Here is a 23,205-nt window from a genome sequence, read left to right as displayed (position 1 = left end):
TTACTGCCTCAGTAGCCCCTTGCTGGAAACAACACCGGAGCCCTAAATCCTTCGTTCTCTATTCCAGTGAGTTACTGGATGAAGGTAAGGATCAGGTTGCAATTTTAGTTGTGCACTTGTATTTGATTGGGTAGTCGATGCATTTGTAGTGTGATTTTTGGATTCGATTGTTGGAAGGCACCTAGTTGGTTCCGGCTATCACAGCATTAATAGTTGTTGCTGTCCCTGCTTGATTCCGGCCATCACACCCCTGTCAACAGATTGGCACATCTGAGGTAAGATTAGGTTGTAAGATGGGTTGTTGTTTGATTTGTGATTCCTTATTATTGATCTCAACTTGATCTGATCAGTGGGAAGGATTTCAGCAGGGAGTTTGTGTTCTGTGGGCTTACTTGGTTCTAGCAGAAAATTCCGACCAGCAGCACCCCTTGTTCCAGAAATCAATAAGGCTGAGAAATAAGGTAAGGTGTAGGACATTTGATATATGTTATGAATCATGGTTTTGATTCAATTATTTCAGATAGTGTTTGTGTCAAAGGAATTAGGATTTTATTTTAATCTAATAGTATGAGTAAGGTTTTATACTCATTTAGAGTTAGAGGTTTTGTTTAGCTATTTGTGAGAATTGTAGCTAAATAAAATATATTTATATTGGTGATACAGGACTTGACGCGAGACGAGTATCTCGACGTCAGATTTGGACCTGATAGGATTGGACCTTTATTTTGGAGGCGGGTACTTTTGACTTATTGTCTTTGATATGCTTAGTAATGAAAATAATATGTTGCATTAATTGTGTTTCCTATTTGTTTCGGTTAATCACTGCCCACTACATGTTACCTGTTTGATTGATTGCATCTCGTATTGATCTTGTACCCGATCTATCATGCTCATGGGTAGTGATATAACCATGTTTCACATGTTCAGGACCTAGGTTTGATACTTTATTGATCTGTATATCTTGATATGATCTATTCATTATGGTGCCCATTAGTATATGTCCAGAGGTTGGTTTAGTATATTACCATGCTTAGTGACATGCACCATTTGCATGATCGCATGCTGTCCGATAGATTGCTCCATTATTGTCGAGCACATTGCCAGTTTCATCATTGTTCGGTGCTCCGTTGTGACGCTCATGGGTAGCGAGATACAGCGTGGTAGCACGTCAGTTTGACTCTTCCGGTGCTCCGTTGATCCGCTCAGGGGTAGTGTGACGCAGCGTGTAGCACGTTAGAGATTCCTCCTCGTCATAGCGTACCGGGAGATGAGAGCATTGCGCTCCCCCATTTATGATTTGGGGTAGGAGTACGTATGTACTCCGACAGCATCCCGTCCACTCGATCACTCATCAGGAGTAGTGTTGCTGAGTGCACGGTTGTCACAGCCCTACCCACTTGGTCCCACTTATGTTGTGAGTTGGCTGACTGGCGTCAGGGGTGACCATGACTTTGGCATCATATGCATGATGCATTTATTGTTTGTGATTGTGATTGTTGCATTTATATGCTGCATATTGTTTGGATACCTATGTTTGACATGCATACATGTCTTCTATACCTTTCGGACTGTTTGTCCTTTTACCGGGTCCTGGTTAGTGCAGATTCTCTCCTGTTCTCTTCGATTTGCATCTATCTTTATTATTGTCAGGAGACTGTACGCATGATTAGTGCTAAGTGTTATTTCTTTACTTTGCATATCAATTGTACCTGCTGAGTGTGAGACTCACCCCGCCTCCATTGTTGTTATTTTCAGGCTGATGCTGTCAGGAGGGAGTTCCAATTGCTAGTCCCCTGCAGACCTCCAGCTTTTTGCTATCGTTTGTATTGTTTTTGATTCTCACTTGACTATATTTGGATTTGGATGTTGAATACTTAGATATTATATAATTTGTCTCGTTGATGGATTTGTCTTCGATTTTATACTACTACATGCCTGCCTGGATGGCAGAAGAGGTAAGAAAAATCGGATTTGGGCTTTACGAGTGTAGTTGAGTAGGGTTGATTTCGAGTCAGAGTATTACTATATTGTTTATTTTATTAACTGCGTGGTTGTGACAGCCAGAGGCTGAATACATATATAAACTGCATGGTGATTGATTTTATTTTCTGTTATTATTCCAGCCGTCTGTGGCTGAGGTATATGAGATGTAGAAAAGTTTCAGATTGTCCACCGTACAGGGGAGATGCTGCCGAAATTTTCTCGGACAGGGACTTCTCTGGGGCGTGACAATTTAGTGGTATCAGAGCACAGTTTTACGATCTTTTGTTTTCGTATTTTGGATGTTTGGGATAACCTGATACCTATTTATTTACTTGGTATCAGAGCGCCAAGTTTGGCGAGACTTGTTGGATTTTTGTATTTTGGATTTCTGGGATTTATCTGATACCAATTTATTTGGAATCAGAGCGGGTTATGATACCTGCTATTGGTGTTCTGGAGATTTATCGGATACCGGTTGTTGGTATTCTGGATATTCGGGTTAGCCGGGTTTGCGTGACAAACTGGGCATTTTCGGATTTTCGATATGATTATGTTATAGATTTCCGTTTCGGATTTATTTGGATTTCCGGCGATATTCTCGTTCGAAATTTTGAGGTCAAAAGTTGGGGACTTGACAGCGACGGAACATCTCCAGACGGCATATAGGTATGATGTTTATTTTATGATAGTTATGACATGTATTAGCACTTTATCTTTAGTACTTGTCTGATTGCTGTAGCCCATATTACATGTGATGGGTTAGCCACTGATCTTGCTCGACTCTAATAGAGATCAAGGATTATAGTCTCTGGTCATTTTATATATCTTACCACCAGTAGTTTTAGTTTCTGTTACTACTAGTAGGAGCTGGAGGCACATACCAGCCTCTGCTATTGTTAGCTGGCTAATAGATGATACCTACATATTCCTATTGACTTAGTCAGTAGAGTTTTTAGACTCGTATCTTTTGGATATTAGGGTACCCGATACGATGAAAATTGTTCATTTGGGAGTTACCATGTTTGATCATTGTTGAGAATGATTTGAGGTTGATGGATATTATGAGATCAGATATTGTGATATGTTGATTTTTAATGATTTATGAGAGTAAATGTTATGTGGTTGTCTGATGATCTATTACAGGATATTTGTTTTGATGATCTATTAGTGTCAAATATTTTGATGTTCTATTATTTGGTGGACGTTGATGGTGACATAGTGAGTGTCATATATGATATTCACAGATTTGATGATTATAGTTGGTGATCAGATATAGATCGGGTGCTAGAGAGTTTACGGTTGAGTGTGCCTATGAATTTTAATAAATCTGGTTAGTTGTGATTAGTTAACAGGATGATAAAATTGATATTTGCTTCCTCTGATATTGGACTATGTGGATAAATAATGATTTGATGTTTGGAATATTAATTTGTTCTCATGGGGAGTAGAGACTTATTCATCTGATATTATGTGGGCTGATATTTTTGAGGATAAAAAAAATGAGAGTGTCTTGATGTTCTTGAATTCTGACTTTATCTTTTGGGTCGTATACCTTTATACATATGATTATTGTGAGTTTCTAGTAGATTATACCCGAGTGGTTAGACATACATGTCTGATTGTTTATTGGAGGTATTTGTCAATTAAAAACTATGTTGTGGAATGTGCACATATGTTTGAGTGTTTTATTGGATGTATCTTATTGATCTAATCTGAGTTGTGATATGTGCAGATGTGTTGGGTGTAATATTTGAGGTATCTTGTTCATTATATGATTGTTTTGAGAGTATACTTGTGTCGATTATGATTTGTTGGAGGTATCACGATGATTTATACCTATGTTGTGAGTATGTTTGGTGTTACTAATTGGAGGATTATGTAGATCATACATATGTTGTGTATGCATCTGTGACAGATGTATAGTGGGTAGCATCATGATGATTCTACCTATGTTGAATGTAGAATGCTGAGAGTCTACATTATGTTATTGATTGTATAACCCTGTCAACTAATTCTCCTATTAGTGGGTGACCAACCCACTAGGATGATGATAGAGTTGACTATGGATTTGATTTGTTTACTAGGTTGATTATACCTTTGGTTGCCTACAGTGATATGTGGTTGAGTGATCTCGTGCAGCCTCTAGTTAGATAGTTAGGTGCCTTGGACACTTATGGATCGTTTGTGGTAGAGCGGAGTTCCCACATATACATATTTCAGATTGCTTGTAGCGGAGCATTGCTCCCATATTAATTGCAGATACATGTTATGGATTATTGTAGTAGAGTGTTACTCCTACATATTGAGGATTTCTTGTGGTAGAGCGTTGCTCCCACATATGTGGTATTTTCTGTGATGGAGCGTTGCTCTCACACTGGAGGATTTATGCTTAGATGATTTATATCGTTGGTGATCATATTTCAGACTTATTGTCGAGGATCTTATGGATTGGGAATGTCTGTGATACGGACATTATGTGTATTGGTTTTACCATTAGGGCTTGCGGAGCCTTAGATGTTTTCATGGGCTAGATGATTTGGGTATCCTTAGGATATTGGATCAGTATTCGTTATCGTTATTGATGACGTGGTGTTTTATTCCTGATTTGAGGTGTATCACGCACATCATCTTTGCATAGTTCTAGAGATGTTTCGATGGAAACGTCTAGATGTGAAGATCAGTAGTGCGTATTTTGTTTGTCTTCTGTGAGATGTTTGAGACACACGGTCACCAGTAGGAGTATACCGTGGTTCCACAGGAGGACGAGGTTGTTACCGTTGGGAGTAGACGGAGTCTATAGAAGAGGCTCGCAACTTCCTTTGTTTGGCTCGATATTTCCGGAGATACGTTGAGGGTTTCTCTCGGATAGCTATGTCACTGACACGCCTGACCTGGAAAGGTGTGAAGTTCACTTGGACTAAGGATGACAAGACCAGCTTCTAGGAGCTGAAGCGGAGACTAGTGTCGGCTCCGATTTTGGTTTTACCTTTTGGAGAGGACGGATATGTCCTCTACACCGACGCATCTATTCAGGGTTGAGCACTGTTCTGATGCAGCACGATATGGTAGTCTTATATGCTTCTCGTCGATTGAAAGAACATGAGAAGAACTACCCTGTGCATGATCTGGAGCAAGTCGTCATTATTTTTTTTTTTGCCATGAAGATTTGGCGATATTATTTATATGGCGTTACATTTGAGATTCTCACTGATCATAAGAGTCTCAAATACATTTTTACTCAAAAGGAGCTTAATCTCCGACAGAGGAGATGGATGGAGTTCCTGAAGGATTTTGATTGTACCATTAGCTATCACCCGGGGAGAGCTAATGTGGTTGTAGATGCGCTTAGCAGAAAGTCCGGAGGAACTTTAGCTTGCCACCGAGTTGTGGACACAGACTTGATTTAAGATTTCTCTGATTTGGGTCTTGAGGCGTAAGGACAAACAGAGCAGGGTACTCTGGTTACCATGGTTGCTCAGTCGTTGATCAGGACAAGGATACGAGAGCCATAGGCTGCTGATCAGTATTTGCAGTTTATTTATAGCCAGATAGCTTCCGGGCAGCAGACCGAGTTCACCCGAGACGAGGAGGGTGTTATACACTACCGAGGCAGATTTTGCGTGCTTCAGTCTCATCCGGTCTTACGGGAGCTACTTCAGGAGGCTCATCGCTCTCGATTTACGATCCATCCAGGCGGGACCCGTATGTATCGAGACTTGAGACGTTCCTACTGGTGAAACGGTATGAAGAAGGACATCGCGGAATTTGTAACTAGATGTCTTGTCTGTCAGCAGGTAAAGGCCGAGCACCAGAGACCTACTGGATTACTTAGCGGATTCCTATTCCTGAATGTAAGTGGGATCACATTACTATGGACTTTGTGGTAGGTTTGCCGAGGACACGACGAGGTCATGACGCGATTTGGGTAATTGTTGATTGATTAACCAAATCCGCGTACTCGTTAGCGATCCGGAAGACTGATTTCCTGGATCGATTGGTAGATCTGTTTTGCCGGGAGATTATCAGACTACATGGTGTTCCGTTGAGTATCATCTCGGATAGAGATCCACGGTTCACGTCTTGTTTTTGACAGAGTCTGCAGTAGGCCTTGGGCACGCAGCTCTGTTTCGGTACAGCTGACCATCCTCAGACAGAGGGATAGTCAAAGCGGACCATTTAGACTCTAGAGGACTTGCTGAGATCGTGTGTATTGGATTTTTGAGGCTGTTGGAAGGACCATCTGCCATTGGTAGAGTTCGCCTACAACAACAGCTTACATTCGCCTGTCCCGATGACACCGTTTGAGGCGTTGTACGGTAGACCTTGTCGGGCACCCGTTCTTTGGGATGAGGTTGGAGAGGCCCAGCTATTGGGACCTCATAGAGTTCAGCAGGATGCAGAGTTGGTCCGTACTATCAGACGGAGGATGTCAGAGGCGCAAGATCGCCAGAAGAGTTATGCTGATCGGAGACGCAAACCACTAGAGTTCTCTGTTGGCGACCATGTATTTCTGCGAGTTTCACCCACGAAATGGGTGAAGAGATTTGGCCTCAGAAGTAAGCTAGCTCCGCGGTACATTGGCCCTTTCGAGATCTTGGAGAGGATCGGAGGGGTAGCTTACCGACTGGCACTACCACCGTCCCTATCAGGTGTGTACGATGTATTCCACGTATCGATGCTGAGGAGATACGTGCCCGACCCGACACATGTGCTGGCAGATATTCCAGTTCCCCTTCAGCCTGATGCTACTTATGAGGAGGTTCTGGTACGGATTCTTGACCGGAAAGAGCGTCAGTTGCGGAACAAGACTATCCGGCTGGTTAAAGTCGGATGGCAGCATCATTCGGATGAGGAGGCTACTTGGGAGCTCGAGGATACGATCCGAACTCGATACCCCCATCTTTTCACTTGAGGTATGTGATTTTGTTTACCGTTCAGCATTTATTATTGTTATTTGTTATTAGTACATGCTGATGGTAGATACTGAAATTTGGGGGCCAAATTTTTTATTAGTGGGGAGAATGTAAAATACCGGAAAAATGACGAATATTAATAAGGGAATTTTTTCGGAATTTTTGGACATTTTTTGGGAATTTTTCGGAGCTCGTACGAACGAGTTGACGGGGATAAAAACGGGGCCCGGAAAAAAAACCTATTCGGGCTACCCCATTTAAGTGAGAAAAAGTTGATTTTTTTACTTTTTCTTTTTAAATTCCTTTTCTTTATTCTCCTCACCGAAAACTCTTCTCCCTCGCGAGCCTGACCCGAGCCTTCTCCTCTTCTTCTCTCACGCCCGACGCCGGCCCTAACCGCCGGCCGGCGGTCTCTTCCTCCCCGAAACCCGAAGCCATTGCCTCTTCCCTTCTTCTCTCCCCGCGCGTGCCTGCCGAGCCTCACCCGACGACTCCACAGCCCGACGGCTGTGCCCTAATCGCCGACGCACCCCTCGATGCCCTAGCCACCCGGCGCCGCCGATCGCCTTCTCCTCTTCCTTCCTGTCCAAGCATCGGCGTCGCGTGAGCCACTGTCGACCCACTGTCGTCTTCCCTAGCGTCGCTCCGTTGCCGCCACCACCACACGGGACAGCGACGACGCCCCCACAGTAGACGCGGCCGAGAGCTCCCACCGTACCCTAGCCCCTCTTAGTGGATAAACGGCTGCCAACGCTCAAAGTCACTGTCGATTTGCAGCCTCTGCCCTAACCTCTGCTTCCGACGTCGGTAAGGGTTCTGCCGTGGCCACCATTTGGGATCCGTATGCCGTCGTTGCCCTCTGCTCTAGTTTACTGCCTCAGTAGCCCCTTGCTGGAAACAACACCGGAGCCCTAAATCCTCCGTTCTCTATTCCAGTGAGTTACTGGATGAAGGTAAGGATCAGGTTGCAATTTTAGTTGTGCACTTGTATTTGATTGGGTAGTCGATGCATTTGTAGTGTGATTTTTGGATTCGATTGTTGGAAGGCACCTAGTTGGTTCCGGCTATCACAGCATTAATAGTTGTTGCTGTCCCTGCTTGATTCCGGCCATCACACCCCTGTCAACAGATTGGCACATCTGAGGTAAGATTAGGTTGTAAGATGGGTTGTTGTTTGATTTGTGATTCCTTATTATTGATCTCAACTTGATCTGATCAGTGGGAAGGATTTCAGCAGGGAGTTTGTGTTCTGTGGGCTTACTTGGTTCTAGCAGAAAATTCCGACCAGCAGCACCCCTTGTTCCAGAAATCAATAAGGCTGAGAAATAAGGTAAGGTGTAGGACATTTGATATATGTTATGAATCATGGTTTTGATTCAATTATTTCAGATAGTGTTTGTGTCAAAGGAATTAGGATTTTATTTTAATCTAATAGTATGAGTAAGGTTTTATACTCATTTAGAGTTAGAGGTTTTGTTTAGCTATTTGTGAGAATTGTAGCTAAATAAAATATATTTATATTGGTGATACAGGACTTGACGCGAGACGAGTATCTCGACGTCAGATTTGGACCTCATAGGATTGGACCGTTATTTTGGAGGCGGGTACTTTTGACTTATTGTCTTTGATATGCTTAGTAATGAAAATAATATGTTGCATTAATTGTGTTTCCTATTTGTTTCGGTTAATCACTGCCCACTACATGTTACCTGTTTGATTGATTGCATCTCGTATTGATCTTGTACCCGATCTATCATGCTCATGGGTAGTGATATAACCATGTTTCACATGTTCAGGACCTAGGTTTGATACTTTATTGATCTGTATATCTTGATATGATCTATTCATTATGGTGCCCATTATTATATGTCCAGAGGTTGGTTTAGTATATTACCATGCTTAGTGACATGCACCATTTGCATGATCGCATGCTGTGCGATAGATTGCTCCATTATTGTCGAGCACATTGCCAGTTTCATCACTGTTCGGTGCTCCGTTGTGACGCTCATGGGTAGCGAGATACAGCGTGGTAGCACGTCAGTTTGACTCTTCCGGTGCTCCGTTGATCCGCTCAAGGGTAGTGTGACGCAGCGTGTAGCACGTTAGAGATTCCTCCTCGTCATAGCGTACCGGGAGATGAGAGCATTGCGCTCCCCCATTTATGATTTGGGGTAGGAGTACGTATGTACTCCGACAGTATCCCGTCCACTCGATCACTCATCAGGAGTAGTGTTGCTGAGTGCACGGTTGTCACAGCCCTACCCACTTGGTCCCACTTATGTTGTGAGTTGGCTGACTGGCGTCAGGGGTGACCATGACTTTGGCATCATATGCATGATGCATTTATTGTTTGTGATTGTGATTGTTGCATTTATATGCTGCATATTGTTTGGATACCTATGTTTGACATGCATATAGGTCTTCTATACCTTTCGGACTGTTTGTCCTTTTACCGGGTCCTGGTTAGTGCAGATTCTCTCCTGTTCTCTTCGATTTGCATCTATCTTTATTATTGTCAGGAGACTGTACGCATGATTAGTGCTAAGTGTTATTTCTTTACTTTGCATATCAATTGTACCTGCTGAGTGTGAGACTCACCCCGCCTCCATTGTTGTTATTTTCAGGCTGATGCTGTCAAGAGGGAGTTCCAGTTGCTAGTCTCCTGCAGACCTCCATCTTTTTGCTATCGTTTGTATTGTTTTTGATTCTCACTTGACTATATTTGGATTTGGATGTTGAATACTTAGATATTATATAATTTGTCTCGTTGATGGATTTGTCTTCGATTTTATACTACTACATGTCTGCCTGGACGGCAGAAAATTTGGGCTTTTACGAGTGTAGTTGAGTAGGGTTGATTTCGAGTCAGAGTATTACTATGTTGTTTATTTTATTAACTGCGTGGTTGTGACAGCCAGAGGCTGAATACATATATAAACTGCGTGGAGATTTATTTTATTTTCTGTTATTATTCCAGCCGTCTGTGGCTGAGGTATATGAGATGTAAAAAAGTTTCAGATTGTCCACCGTACAGGGGAGATGCTGCCGAAATGTTCTCGGACAGAGACTCCTCTAGGGCGTGAAAATAAAATACGATAACAAAATAATAAGGTTATTTGAGAAAATAATCTTATTAGAAATTTTAGGAATTTCTAAAAATTTTCTGGGATTTAATTAGAGCTCGTATGACGTATTTTGAGGGGATGCATTTATGGGCTTGAGAAAAAACCTGTTTGGAATACTCGGAGATGAGAGTTGATTAAGGAATTGATCTAGGGTTTAATTTAAAACCCCTAAGTTATATAACCAGGATCCCGTGCCCTAGCTCCCTCATCGCCGACCCCTCTTCCCCGAGCCCTCCCGCGACTTCCCTTCTCACGATCTCCTCACCAAAAACCGCCGACTTCACCCTTCCCTCTTCTCCTCGCGAGTTCCCACACCATAGCAGCCGACGCCTTCTCCCCTCCTCTGTGCCAAGCTTCTTCTTCTCCTTGCAATTGGCTACTCATCTTCTCTCCTTGGTGACGCCGGCGCAGATCGGGCCTCTTCCTTTCTTCTGGCTTCTACAAGCGGCGGCGTCTTGCCTTCTTCCACCGTCGTCCACCAGATCTCGGAAGGATCCCTAGTTGTTTGGCGCCATTGGGTCGAGCCGGTGCCACCCAATCGCCAGAATGAGAAGGTGCTCAGGGATCCGAGAGTAAGCTAGCCTCAACCCTCTTCCTCTTTTGATTTGCCATCATGCCCTAGTTTCCTGGCACTTGCTGATCTCTGTTGTGCCTTGCCTCCTTATCAAGGCAGTGGTGATATGGGTTGTGATTGAGAGGGGAGGGCTTGGTTCTTAATCCTGTGCCCTATTCTGGTTCAATCCTGCTGTGAGCATCACTGGCGGTTGGAGAGAACTAGAAAGGTGTATCCAGCAACGACAGCTTCTCCTTCCGGTGGCACCCTCCCTGGCTGTGAGCTTTCGATTTGCTGCTATATCCTAAGGTAGGCATTTTTACAGTGACGTATCTCTAGTCTTCTCATCAGTAAGCTACTCAATTAGGTTTTCCATAGGTTGTCTTATGGAATTCTTGACCTCCTTCTTGATCCGATCAGTGAGGTGGTTTCCAGTAAGTGTGGTTTTGTTTTGTGGACTAAACTGTACTTAGCTGTAAATCATGGTTTGATTAAGGATAGTTGGTTTAATCAAAATGGTGGAGTAATTAGGGTTAATGGAGCTAACCCTAATTGACCAATTGAGTATATTTAGTGGGGTTAATCAATGTCCTAATGCCCTAACTAGTTTTAGGGATTTTATTTAACTATTTAATTCATATGAATTTAACTATATATATATATATATATATATATATATATATATATATATATATATATATATATATATGGATGCAAAACTTTGATTTGAGATGGGTGTCTCGACATAGGATTTTTTGTCATGATTTTCTTTTGAGACGGGTACTTCTTACTTTGACTCTCTTTAGTTCTTTGGAACTTGGTGCATGAGCTATTATTTTTGGATAAGGACCGCTTTACCTTGACTCCACTCGTATTTTTCTTATGCTTGATACTTCCACTAAAACCTTTGAGTTATTTGTTTCTATATCCATACAGTCTCTTGTTGTCATCTATGATATTTAGCAGATACTAGATATCAACGTTGTATACTTTGATTGTTATTTATTTATGTACCGTATTGAGCATACTGGCTTCATGTAGCATACCTGATTTCTGTTTACATGTATACGATGACTGTTGTATGTTGCGCATCATATCATTGCATACATGTTAACGACAAATTCTCCCTTGCGGTCGAGAGAGTCGTTAACCAGGGCGGCTCGCTTGACCACTTGAGAGAGTGGTAGCTGGAGCAAATGCTGCTTGTCCTGTTATGCTGCACTCGGCCACTCATGGGTAGTGGTAGCTGGAGCTGAGAGTAGCAAGAACCCCCTTCGCTTTGTAGGTAGTTAGCTACTCAGCACCTATCCACTCGGTCACTTGAGAGTAGTGGTGGCCTTTGAGTGGTACAGTTGTCATCGATCCGGCCTCTCGACCATACAGGAGTCGTGGTGCAGAGAGGTGGGCAGGGTGACCATCCGTGCATACACTGTTATTATTATACCGACTGATGTTGTTGGTTACTTATGCTGCTGCTGCTAGCTTATACTGCTATTGCTTACTTATACTGATATGCTTACATATGTTGAGATATATATTTGTTGTGTGTGTTTAGACTGACTTACCTATTAGTAATATGTATATACCTCACATGTTACCCTTGTAGTTATGAGTAGCTCTGTAGCAGAGTTGTTCTACTTCTGATTTTACTAGCCTAGGATATGGTGTCAGGTATGGACATTTATTATGATAACATGGTAGTATTTGCTATTACTTTTCGTATGAGACTGTATACCTTTATATCTCTAGTTTTTAATTATGTTCATGCACTATCTTTCCTTTACCCGATGAGTCCCAGCACTCACCACGCCACAAAATGATTTTTCTTTTGCCAGTAGCAGGTAGATGAATCAAGGATGCTTGGGAGAGTCCTAGCTATCGATCCTACGTCACATCCGAAGACTGCATCGGGTTTCGTTTATTCTTTACTCATATTTTGTACTTGGTGCTATATTAATTCGATTATCTTTTGGAGTTTATTATGTGGAGTTGAATTTTGTGTGGTTGTGGTTGTTGTATAAAACCTAGCCGGCTAGCAGTGTGTTGTTTTAGTTCGTTTGGATTTTCTTTATCATGTTTCCGTTGTGTTGGTTTATAGTACAGCCGAATGAGTTGTTTTATATATATATATATATAGTGGTGTTTATTTTATTCCAGCCGAGTGGGCTGCCAGCCGTGTGGGTTGATGGTTATATTGCGTGAATATTCTTGTATATATGTTTCATATTGTCACCGTTACAGAGGAGATATTGTCAAAATTTTATCGGTAGGGACTCCTCTGGGGCGTGCCCCCCCTCCCTTGTTTGTTTCGATCCTACACTCTCCTACGTCTCTCAAGAGGGTTTATTTGACTTTCCAAACATCCTGTCCTTCATACCTATTTGGACTTTTGCTCAGCATCCGATCTTGACCTTTTGAACTTCCCGCTAGATGTCAAGTTCTTGACTTGTTTAGACTTATGCCTGACGTCCTTGATTTATCAAGTTTTCTACCCATTTTAGTTGACCAGGACTTCTTTGCCCAGTCTCACAGATCAAGACTTCCTTGCCTACCCACATCTAGGACTTTCTCTTTGCCTAGTGTCCACTAGGACTTTTGCCTTGTCTAGTATCCAATCAACTTGACCTACTAAAACTTTTTTTTGGTTGAACTATCTGCAGTCATAGTCAACCTTATTAGAACACAATGAATTCGACTATCTCGTGTTCCCTATATCAACATATTTGTCACTAGAATTAACTTTCAAGTTGTTTTGATGGCCATACAATTTCAAAAGTTTAACATTTGAGAACATGGTTGGATTCCATGATCATTAAGGTGTAATAATGGTCACGGAAAACTGGAGTTTAATGATGAAATTTATTTTATTTTATTTTATTATTTTTTGTTATATTTTCTCTCTCATACATTATATATTTGGACTTCTCTATAAGCATGAATAAAAATAAACAAGTTCAAGCTACTCATATTTTATGTGTGTCATTCTACTATGAAAAACCAAAATTCAGTTTGTGATGAAATTTATTTTGCGGTCTAAAACATCAAATTTAAATCTATAAGATGCTAAAATAATCTCAAACACTTATAAAGTAGCCACTTGTTATTGAAAAGAAAATAACACAGGTATACAAGACATACCAAACAAATGAAAATTGGAAGAGGCTTGAGCAAAAAGAACTTTCTGCCACTGCAACGAGGCATTAGCTCACAACAAGTTCAGTTAGATGAGCAAAAAAGGCTCTATCCTACCTGGGCAATAAGTTAATATGATCACTAAGAACATATCGTATTTAGCCTTCATAAGTTTAATGATGGTCCAACTACCATTTCAGTGCTTTATTTTCTTAGATCCTTGCTTCGTCAATTGTTTATGGAGCCAAAATGCTGATAGTTTACAAAAGGGATAAGGCATGTATCTATTCTGTCTCGTAAGCTTCTTGGGTGAAGATGGCCTGTTCCCTCTGTTTTCCCAGATTTCTTGACAAATAATCCAATAAAGAATCCTTCTGCGTCTTCTTTGGATCGGCCCTTAACAAGTGCTCAGCTGAGAACAGGAAAACGCGAGATTAATATTGTGAGTAAAACATAATTTGAACTAGTTTCGCAAGTAGATGAGAAACATTGTGTGAGTACTGCACTATACTCACCACCATCAAAGACGGGTAGGCCACTGTAGGAAAGGAGACACCAATTCAAAGTTGAGCGACTTTGCAAGAGGGAGGACTGATTTAATCACATCTTCATTTTCTGATTGTTAAACTGAGCATGGGTTGTGCACTACTCTTTCCTACTGCAGAAACTGTTAAAAAAAAGAGAAGAAAAGTCATCTCTCAACCAACCTGAAAGAATATAGTACTGGAACAAGAACTATCAGTGATCTTAACCAGTATAAAGATTAAAAAAGTACATTAGCAATGCTTATAAGTTTACAAATCTACTTTGTTCTTTTTAATCTACCTTTTATTTTTGAATTTTTTTCAAATGAATGGCGTGCTAAAGTGTTTTTTCTCAACCTATGGCCTTAAATTGTAGTTAAAGGAAAGGAAAGCACACAATAAATGTGCAAATAGACACAAAAATTTGCTAGGAGGAAAGTCGTCTCTCACTAGTAACGCCAGAGCTATGTCATTGATAGTGTATGACTGCTGCTATTCCATCATCAATCTATAAGATGATCTATCTTCAATACAAACAATTCTTTGTCTAATAGACCAATTCATATGATTCTTAGCGTGCTCGAGTAACGGAGTTAAAGTACAATTAGGAAACATGAAGAGACCGTAAGATTAGTAGTTGAATCCTCTCATCATTTGTGAATTAGCATTCTTCAACTAGATGGAACCCTCTGTGTGATACTAAGCTCAAATGCCAATACAGCCATTCATATGCAAAAACATAACTATTTAGGAAATGTGGTCGTAAACACATCTCCCCACATTGCATCATGAAGATCAACCTTTAGAAGGCTTTTGACTCAGTACACTAGACATTTTTGCATTAAGCTCTCCTTGTATTGTATTTCTCAGAGCGATACATTGGATGGATTATGGAATGTGTAACCTCTTCTTCTTTCTCAGTGGTCATCAATGGTGGATCCTTTGAACACTTTCGAGGAGCTAGAGGACTGCGGCAAGATGACCTACTATAACCATACCTATTTGGTATATGTACTGAAATATTCAGGAGGCAGCTATAGCTATGCACATCTCAACTTGGTTTCAACTACCATCCACAATGCACTCACCTTAGACTACCCGACCTCGCTCATGTGGATGATCTATTACTTCTTATGACAACTTCTGTTGGGTCCCTGACTACATGCTTACAGGCCTTTGGGGATTCTACTAGACTTCAAGTTAATCGCCTAAACTCGATCATCTATCTTGTTGGAGTTGACAACACTACACGTAGGAGGCTCCTATCCATCATTGGTTTCAGGAGGGCATCATGCTGTTTCGTTATTTGGGGATTTCGCTATCTGTAGTGCGCCTTCGGATATTAGACTATGCCCCCTGTTAGACTCCTTTATTTGTTGGATCAACACATGGCCACGAATGGCATTGTCTTATGCTGATAAGGCACAACTTATTACATCAATGCTTTAGGCGTCAAGTGCTTCTGGTTATCCATCCTACCATTACAACAAGGTATCATTGACCACATCTATAGTATTTACAGATCTTTCATATGGATGACGAAGCACCCTCCCATGTCATGGGCTAATAATATGTGTAGACCAAGAGAGGAAGTCAGATTGGGATTTTGAGACTTGCAGACCTGGAACTTAATTAGCTCTTTTAGCCAAGGTACTATGGCAGATACAAGAGAAAGAAGATGCACCATGGATTAAATGGATCCATCATACTTACTTGAGCCACATTGACATTTGGGCATGGTAGGCAGCCCACTTAGATTCCCCGCTAATCAAGCGACTATTATAGATAAGAGATCTCATATTAGTGGCTACCGGGACACAAGACAACAACTAGAAGATTGATTTGTGCAGGATGATGGGGTGGCCTGAGCTCATGACTTCTTTAGGTAGCTTAGTCCTAGGAAGTTGTGGGCTCGGACGGTGTGGAAACCTATGTACCACCAAGCCATATAGTTATTTCTAGATGCTAACGCAAAGTCAATTTCCCACCAAAGATCGACAAGATTATTTGGAGGATAGACAGTGCACATTTTGCGGGCAGGTCAAGAGATGTCCACCTATGGGCAAATGATACGAGTCTTTGGATGACATTATACAGGGAGTAGGATTTTAACAAAGGCTTGTCATCATGTTTTGTCATCCATGATTCATTATGTATGGAGGGTTCAAAATCATAATTTTTTTGGGAAGAAGCAATTAGTGTAGGATGTAAAGCACTAGAGGGGGGAGGGGTGAATAGCGCTCGTGGTTTTCACATTTTCATAAAATACTCATGTAAAAATTAAGTGCAGCTGAATAAAGAAAGAGACAAAAAGGCAACACTAACACGACCAAGTTTTACTTGGTTTGGAGACTGTGACGACTCCTACAATAATGCCCGCATGTGAGACTACTTTCGTTGGACAATTACTAATCAATCGGAAAGTTACAAGAGTGATTACAATTCGAGTACAATAACTTGAATAATAAAATCAATACCGATGACTTGGAGAACCAGTGTAGTCATCGTTGGAGTAGCTTTTGGACGTCGTAAAGACTTTATCGGAGTAGCACGCAGAAGCGGAAGATGTTTGGAATGATGTGTAGAAGTTACTAGTCGAAGCCTCCTTTTATAGCCCCGTTTGGGTACTTTGATCCCCTCCCAGGTGCCTGGACTATACTGACATTGCAAGCTCTCGTCAAAACTTCATCTTCGAAGTTTATCCATATCAGGACACCTAGACCCCCTCCGGGTGCTTAGACCGCTAACGTGAGTCAACCAATCACTGTGCTTAATCTCAGCACGAAGATAAGTTTTCGCTGATCTGGGCTCCTAGACCGCTCGGGTACTTGGCTAGGCACCCGCCCGGGGTTCTCCCTCATTGAAGCTTGCTTGGGCGCCCGGAGCAACTTCAAGCGCCCGGATGAACTTTTCTAGATCTTTCTTTTCTGCAAAATAGAGTTAGTCTAGACAACAAGTATTTAAAGAATAATAAGTTTTGACTGTCTTCGGACGTCCGGTTCTAATTTTGAGTTTCGCTGAAACTCTAGGTCGGTTTGACGCCTATTGTTCTCTCTTCAAGGAATGTGTCCTTACCCTCTCAGGAGAATTTACCTTTTGCCAAACCGGTCCTCCATACCATTTATACTTTTGCTCAACGTTCGAGATATCAGGACTTTATGTTGGACATTTGATCCCCACCCGTCCAGTCTTCCACTTGGTATCTCCCTCAAGATTTTCACCTAGCGTTCTCGATCTTAGGATTTCGCCCAACGTCCTCGACCCGTTAAGTCTTTCCCTAGCCCCTCGAACCAGGATTTTGTTGCCTAACCATAACTTGGACTTTTTACCTGCCTAGTCTCAGCTAAGATTTTCTTTTACCTAAGATCACTTAGAACTTCCTGCACACTTAGTTCAACTTGTTAGACAATAAAAAAATCTTAACTTTAATCAAAATTTATATTCGATCATCTGATACTTCCTACACCAATAATTAGATTTAGAGAAAATATTTGGTGTGTAAATATATGTATACAGATCCTTAAGGGTCTACTCAGATATGATATATCATCCGACATGAATAGTACCTCTAGATCTATATTATAGATTTTGTCACATGATATTTACTTATCCAAAAAATATATAATAATAATAATAATAATAAACCAGAGTTAAAATTTAGAATAAGAATATGGACAACTAAATCCAAACTGAACTAGGTGCATTAGCTAACATATATAGTATAATATTTTCTTATGTGTACATGCGAAAGTTTGATATTTTAAATGATAATTTCAGTTACTCTCTCACTGATTACTTATAAGAGGATCAGTTTGATTTTATGAAATTTTTTTATTGATCATCATAGTAAATTGGAAAACGCATGCAATGATCAACCCAAAAATTCAGTATCCTTTAATTATATCCCTCAGTTGAAGAAAAAATTCTTATAAATATATCAAGAGTTCAAATTACGAATACTTAAAGATAATCTAAATATACTATCACGACATCATAATTCGGGATAACAAAAGTTTAAAATCTCGTACCGCATTAGACGACACTATCATTATTTATCATTCTTAATACTGATCGAGCATTATAATCTCTTGTGGCGTTCGTGCCAATGACTATTATATGGTGTTGACACTTGAGACACCTGGACATGCTATGACATGCAGAATTCAAGTAATGTTGGTTATTTTTTAATTCCTATTTTTCTAAAATTCTCATTATTTAATTTCTATAGTTTTATTTTTAAAAGTAAATAAAAATTATAGGTATAAAATATATATCTTCATGCTAACTCATATTAAAGTAAAAAATGAATTAACTTATTTTTAATTCCATTACTAATAATCTATTTAAAGTAAACTTTCCAATTGATAAATGACTAAATAAGTAAAAATCATCGAAATTCATACCTGCTTTAACATATGTTGATTATAGAACAGAATATTACAAATTTAATTCAATTAACTATTTAGTTGCTATAATTTTATTTTTATAAAATATAAAGGAAATTTTTTATCTAAATTCTCTAAGCATGGATCAATGCATGTCACAATAAGTTAAAGTAGGTTCGTACAAATTACTATATATAACCTTGGTTTTAAGTTTTTTCTTTATCGAAGGATATTTTTAATAAAAAAATTATTAATTCTGAAATAAAAAAAAATCTTAATTTTATGAAGTTTTTTGATTTTAGGTTATGTGTCCCTTTTACTGATGTGTCGAGCATGAAACATTATTCGGGAATCGTCGATTACCTAAATCAAACAAGATTTTCATTGATAACTTTAAATGAATAATCAAGATTATCAAAAATAACTTCCAACCAAATACACCTTAACTATCACACAACATATTGCCGAAATCATATCATTCCATCCAAGGACTTCCAACATGGAATGATACTTTAAGCTTTAGTCCTACGTTTATAGTTGCTTCCTTTTTTTCTTCAACCCCGTCCTCCATCTCTAATTTGGAAGCAACACCATGTGTCGACACTTCGACACACTTTAAAAAAAAAAATGTATCATTCCGGTGGCCAAATTTCCAACACAGCTTGAGGTTTAAACCTTGGCGTGTACACATCACACATGTGTGAGTTTGTGAACAATTAAAAAAAAAAAAAAACAGGAATGCTACTATGAATAGAATCAGTCATCATCTATAATTACAATATATTAATCAAATATATCAAAATACCACCTGAAAATTAATATAATATAATAGTAATATAATATCAAGGACTAGGAAGCTAAAATACAATAAAGAAAATAAGTCAGATTTAATGTTTCATTGGGGAACTTACATGAGAGTGCATGCAGAAAAGCTTTTGTTTGAAAAGAAGCAAGCTTCTTCCCTCTGCCCCTCTTTCAAGGATCAGCATCCTCACCTATTCAACAAAGAAATAGACTATAAACATAATAAATCGATCATTCTGAATGATTGCAAAAAGTTGAAACAGTATAAATAAATCATTTAAGACCATAAGGAATGGTAAATTTGTTTATGCTAAGGACAAAAGATAAACTTGGTTTCCATTCCTTGCTGCCACATAAAATTCAAGATGAAAACATGGGATTTTCACATATAAACCACGCCTTTTGACGTCCAGTTATTTTAATGGAATTAAAATATATGGCAGGACAAGTATTTTCACCTTGTTTCCATTTCCGATATTGCATCGCTAATTACCTCTGCTATGCTCACCACATTTTGTAGCTTTCCTTAGCAATAGCAACTAAAGAGAAGTTACTTCATTAATTACCTTGTTTCCATTAGGGCATCTATAGCGATTAGAACTTATTGAGAGGTCTTTCGTTATTACGTCTACGTCACATCAAAAGTTAAAATTCTTATATCTCTTTCCACTATAAAAAAATCTCTCAATAACTCCTTCATAGGTCCCATACTTTTTACTATATATAATTCTCATTTCTCTTTCATATTTTATATTATACACCATTAAATTTTTATAAAATTTAAATTTATAAATTACTAACATGAAACTTCATCTCATATTTTTTAAATCTTCAAATCATATATATTTCTTTTCTAATTAAAAAAACATCTCTAATATTATATTTAAATTTAAAAAACTTATTTTAATTAAAAAATTAAAAAAAAAAAAAACGGTGAAGGAGCGGCTCCATACAAATGGAGACGCTCCTTGCCAAATCCCCTTCCCGCATTGTCTCCTTTCCTCTCCACAGCGCATGATGTTTTCTATCGCCGACAAGGAGGCCGCTGCCGAGGGGCCAGGCGACAAGGAGTTCGCAAGTGCCAGTTGCTTGAGAGGTGGTTAGTGAGGCAGCTAGCGCCTGCTGCATCACCAGCTGCGAGGCAGCCGTTTCTTCGCCAAGCAATAAGTGATCACTTCAAGTGCAGGCAGTTCGCGAGCAGCTACTTGGACGATGAGGTAACCCTTTCTTCCTCTCGTTACAGCCATCCACAACAAGCTTTCTTAAGTAGTTCTAGGGATTTCCTCACATGACCACGAGGTCGCTCGTGGCCAGCTTGCACGGGAGCGAATTGGTTGCATGATATATTTCCTCTGTCTATTTTGCGCCTTCTACTTCTAGGAATCGAATTTGTAGCTTCATATGTGATTTGTTGGTGCTTAGGTATCTGCTATTTGATTCCAATGGAATGGTGTTCTTATTGAGTTAGTTAAAATTTTGATCCGACACGGGTAGGTCGATGTGTTCGTTGACATGGGTGTCAGCGTCACCATCCATGACTTCATTCCCTTCATGGGGACAGGTAGCTTTCTCCTTTTCCCTGTTGATCTCTCTCAGAGCAAATTTGTTGGTGTTAGGATGTGATTGCTTTTTCTCGGAGCTTTTTTTATTAACATAAAATTGATTTGATTTCCTTGTTCCCATGATTCTTTGTATAAATCAAATGGTTTAGGCGAGGCTAATTTTCTTGGAGGTGTTGCCAGAGCGAAGGGAGTGAAAGGGTTTGATCCAGAAGCTAAAAAATATTTTTTTTGAAATTTACCTTGCTAAGGTATTAATAGATGATCATTCTACACTGCTTGAACCAGATAGCATAGATAATTTTTTTAAAAGGGTTCTACATTGCAGTATGCGAAGACGGAGGCTGGAATTGGATTTCCTGGAGCTCTTGAACTCATGAATTTAAATGACAGTAGGCGCCCCTTTATCATTTTTTTCTTCAAGTTTTTTTAACCATAACTATATTGATTAAGCTATTGGTTTGATGTACTCAATGATAGTGCAGAAGAAGAGGACGTAAGATTGTTGTTGCCTTTAGTGCTGACAGGATCAAGGTTGATGCAAATCTGGCTGCTGTTGGTCTGTTTGTTTTTCTGTCAATAGCTCATGAATTCTTTGACCAGTTTATTGGTTGATGATTTAGACTATCTTCTACATTATGATGCTGGTTCTGTCCTTCCCAGAGTTAGTTTGCATATTTCTTAGTGATATATGTGAATTTCTTGCTACTATAGCATACACCATAAAGGCTTAATTTTGTCCACATTGTTGATTTTTAGCATATCAATTATTGTTTTCACTTATATTAGATCTGTGTAAAAAATATATATATGACACCAAATAACCAACCATCATAACCAAGGAACTTTAAAAGCTGGTCTATATCACCTACCCCTTTTCTTAGTTGCCCTATGCAAAGAAGAAAGAAAAAACCCATAATACTGAAGGTAATTTTTTTTTCTAAGGTCTGTATTCTCATCTCTCTTAATCTTTGGCTAGTCATTGACTTGAGCAGATGAGCACTTTTCCTATAATTGGAGCATTTAATTGTTTGATCTTTGTGAGGTTTATCTGCAGAATATATTCTATTGAAATGTAGGCTATCATTTGCATGTGGATTGCATTATATTTTTTGGTTGTTTAATTATGCCAATTTTTCTATTGATTTTTGGATGTAACTGCGAGATTTATTGAGCGACGTATGTTAGGTCTTTTGTATACTAATTTCTATTTTATAGAATCAAATATTCAGTGGTATGATAATGATTCTATGACAATGCTGAAGTTTTTATGCTCTAGCAGTTCTTCTCAACTTATGAGGTGAAATTATTGTAGTTACCATTATTCTTGGTGATACTATTTTCTAGTTAATTTGTAAGACAGCTCCTTTGGGCACACAAAATTATCGAGGTTTCATCTTTCCTTTAATGATCTGAAATGTCTTATGGATATTAGGTTTGATGCAATTGTATCGATTGATGCATTTGAGAATTTGAAGCATGCTCTAGATATATCTTAGCTACATCAAAGAACTTGAATGTACCTGAATCATAGGTATTTCATATCACAATTCTTCTGATTAATCTTATTTCACTGTTGAAAAGATACAAATAATACTTAGTTTGTGCGTTATCTTTACTAAATATTGTTGAAAATAACTTAAAAGACACCATTCTTAGTTTGCGTGTTTTCTTAACTAAATACCTTTAAAATTAGTTCATATTTCTGAAACTAAATGTGAAACAAGTGGAAACTTCAGTAAAAATGGTGAGCTAAAGGCCGCGGAAAGGTTAATACTATACCTATCATTGTTTTGATAGGGTAGGTACACAACAAACATCTATTGGTATGTGTTCAAAAGATGAGAAAAATGAGGAAAACATGTAGCAAAGCATTTATTGATGAAATTCAAATAATGTTGTATTCTTTTTAAAATCTTAATTTAATTTACTTTAATAAAGTATACTTATACATTCAATCTCTCTATGCTATTTTGCAAGGAAAATATAGCTAAGAAGTATATGTTATTCTTGGTGGATCTTGTTAGAAAGTTAAAGTTTGGATTGATAGTACTTTTGTGAAGAAGGTGGACTTAATTGGATCAAATGAAAAAAATGCTTTTTTGTTAAGGATGCAATGGGAAGCATAGTCGCTTTCTCTTTATCTAAGTTTATAGTTTTGTGTGACTAATTTTGTCATGTATGTTTTTTTAGGAAAGAAATCATGTTATTAAATAAATTTCTTGTT

General features: G+C 39.2%; 2 long non-coding RNA genes and 1 pseudogene across 3 annotated transcripts; all 3 read left to right on the top strand.

Moving 5' to 3' along the window:
- Positions 1-234: 234 nt before the first annotated feature.
- LOC121973382 lies at positions 235-717 on the top strand. Its single transcript, XR_006109564.1, has 3 exons — positions 235-275; positions 351-461; positions 664-717. It is a non-coding gene; the product is annotated as an uncharacterized LOC121973382 (long non-coding RNA).
- A 9,491-nt stretch (positions 718-10,208) lies between these two features.
- Positions 10,209-12,648, top strand: LOC121973381. Of its 2 annotated transcripts, none has more exons than XR_006109563.1 (3): positions 10,209-10,593; positions 10,695-10,883; positions 12,410-12,648. It is a non-coding gene; the product is annotated as an uncharacterized LOC121973381 (long non-coding RNA). The 2 variants fall into 2 exon arrangements; XR_006109562.1 differs by having other exon boundaries at positions 10,691-10,883.
- A 7,785-nt stretch (positions 12,649-20,433) lies between these two features.
- On the top strand, positions 20,434-22,512 carry LOC121972454 (annotated as a pseudogene).
- Positions 22,513-23,205: the final 693 nt, after the last annotated feature.

Source organism: Zingiber officinale, chromosome 4A, assembly GCF_018446385.1.
Source record: "Zingiber officinale cultivar Zhangliang chromosome 4A, Zo_v1.1, whole genome shotgun sequence".
NCBI lineage: Eukaryota > Viridiplantae > Streptophyta > Magnoliopsida > Zingiberales > Zingiberaceae > Zingiber > Zingiber officinale.
The sequence above is the reverse complement of the archived record's forward strand: the minus strand, read 5'-3'. Positions and strand labels throughout refer to the sequence as shown.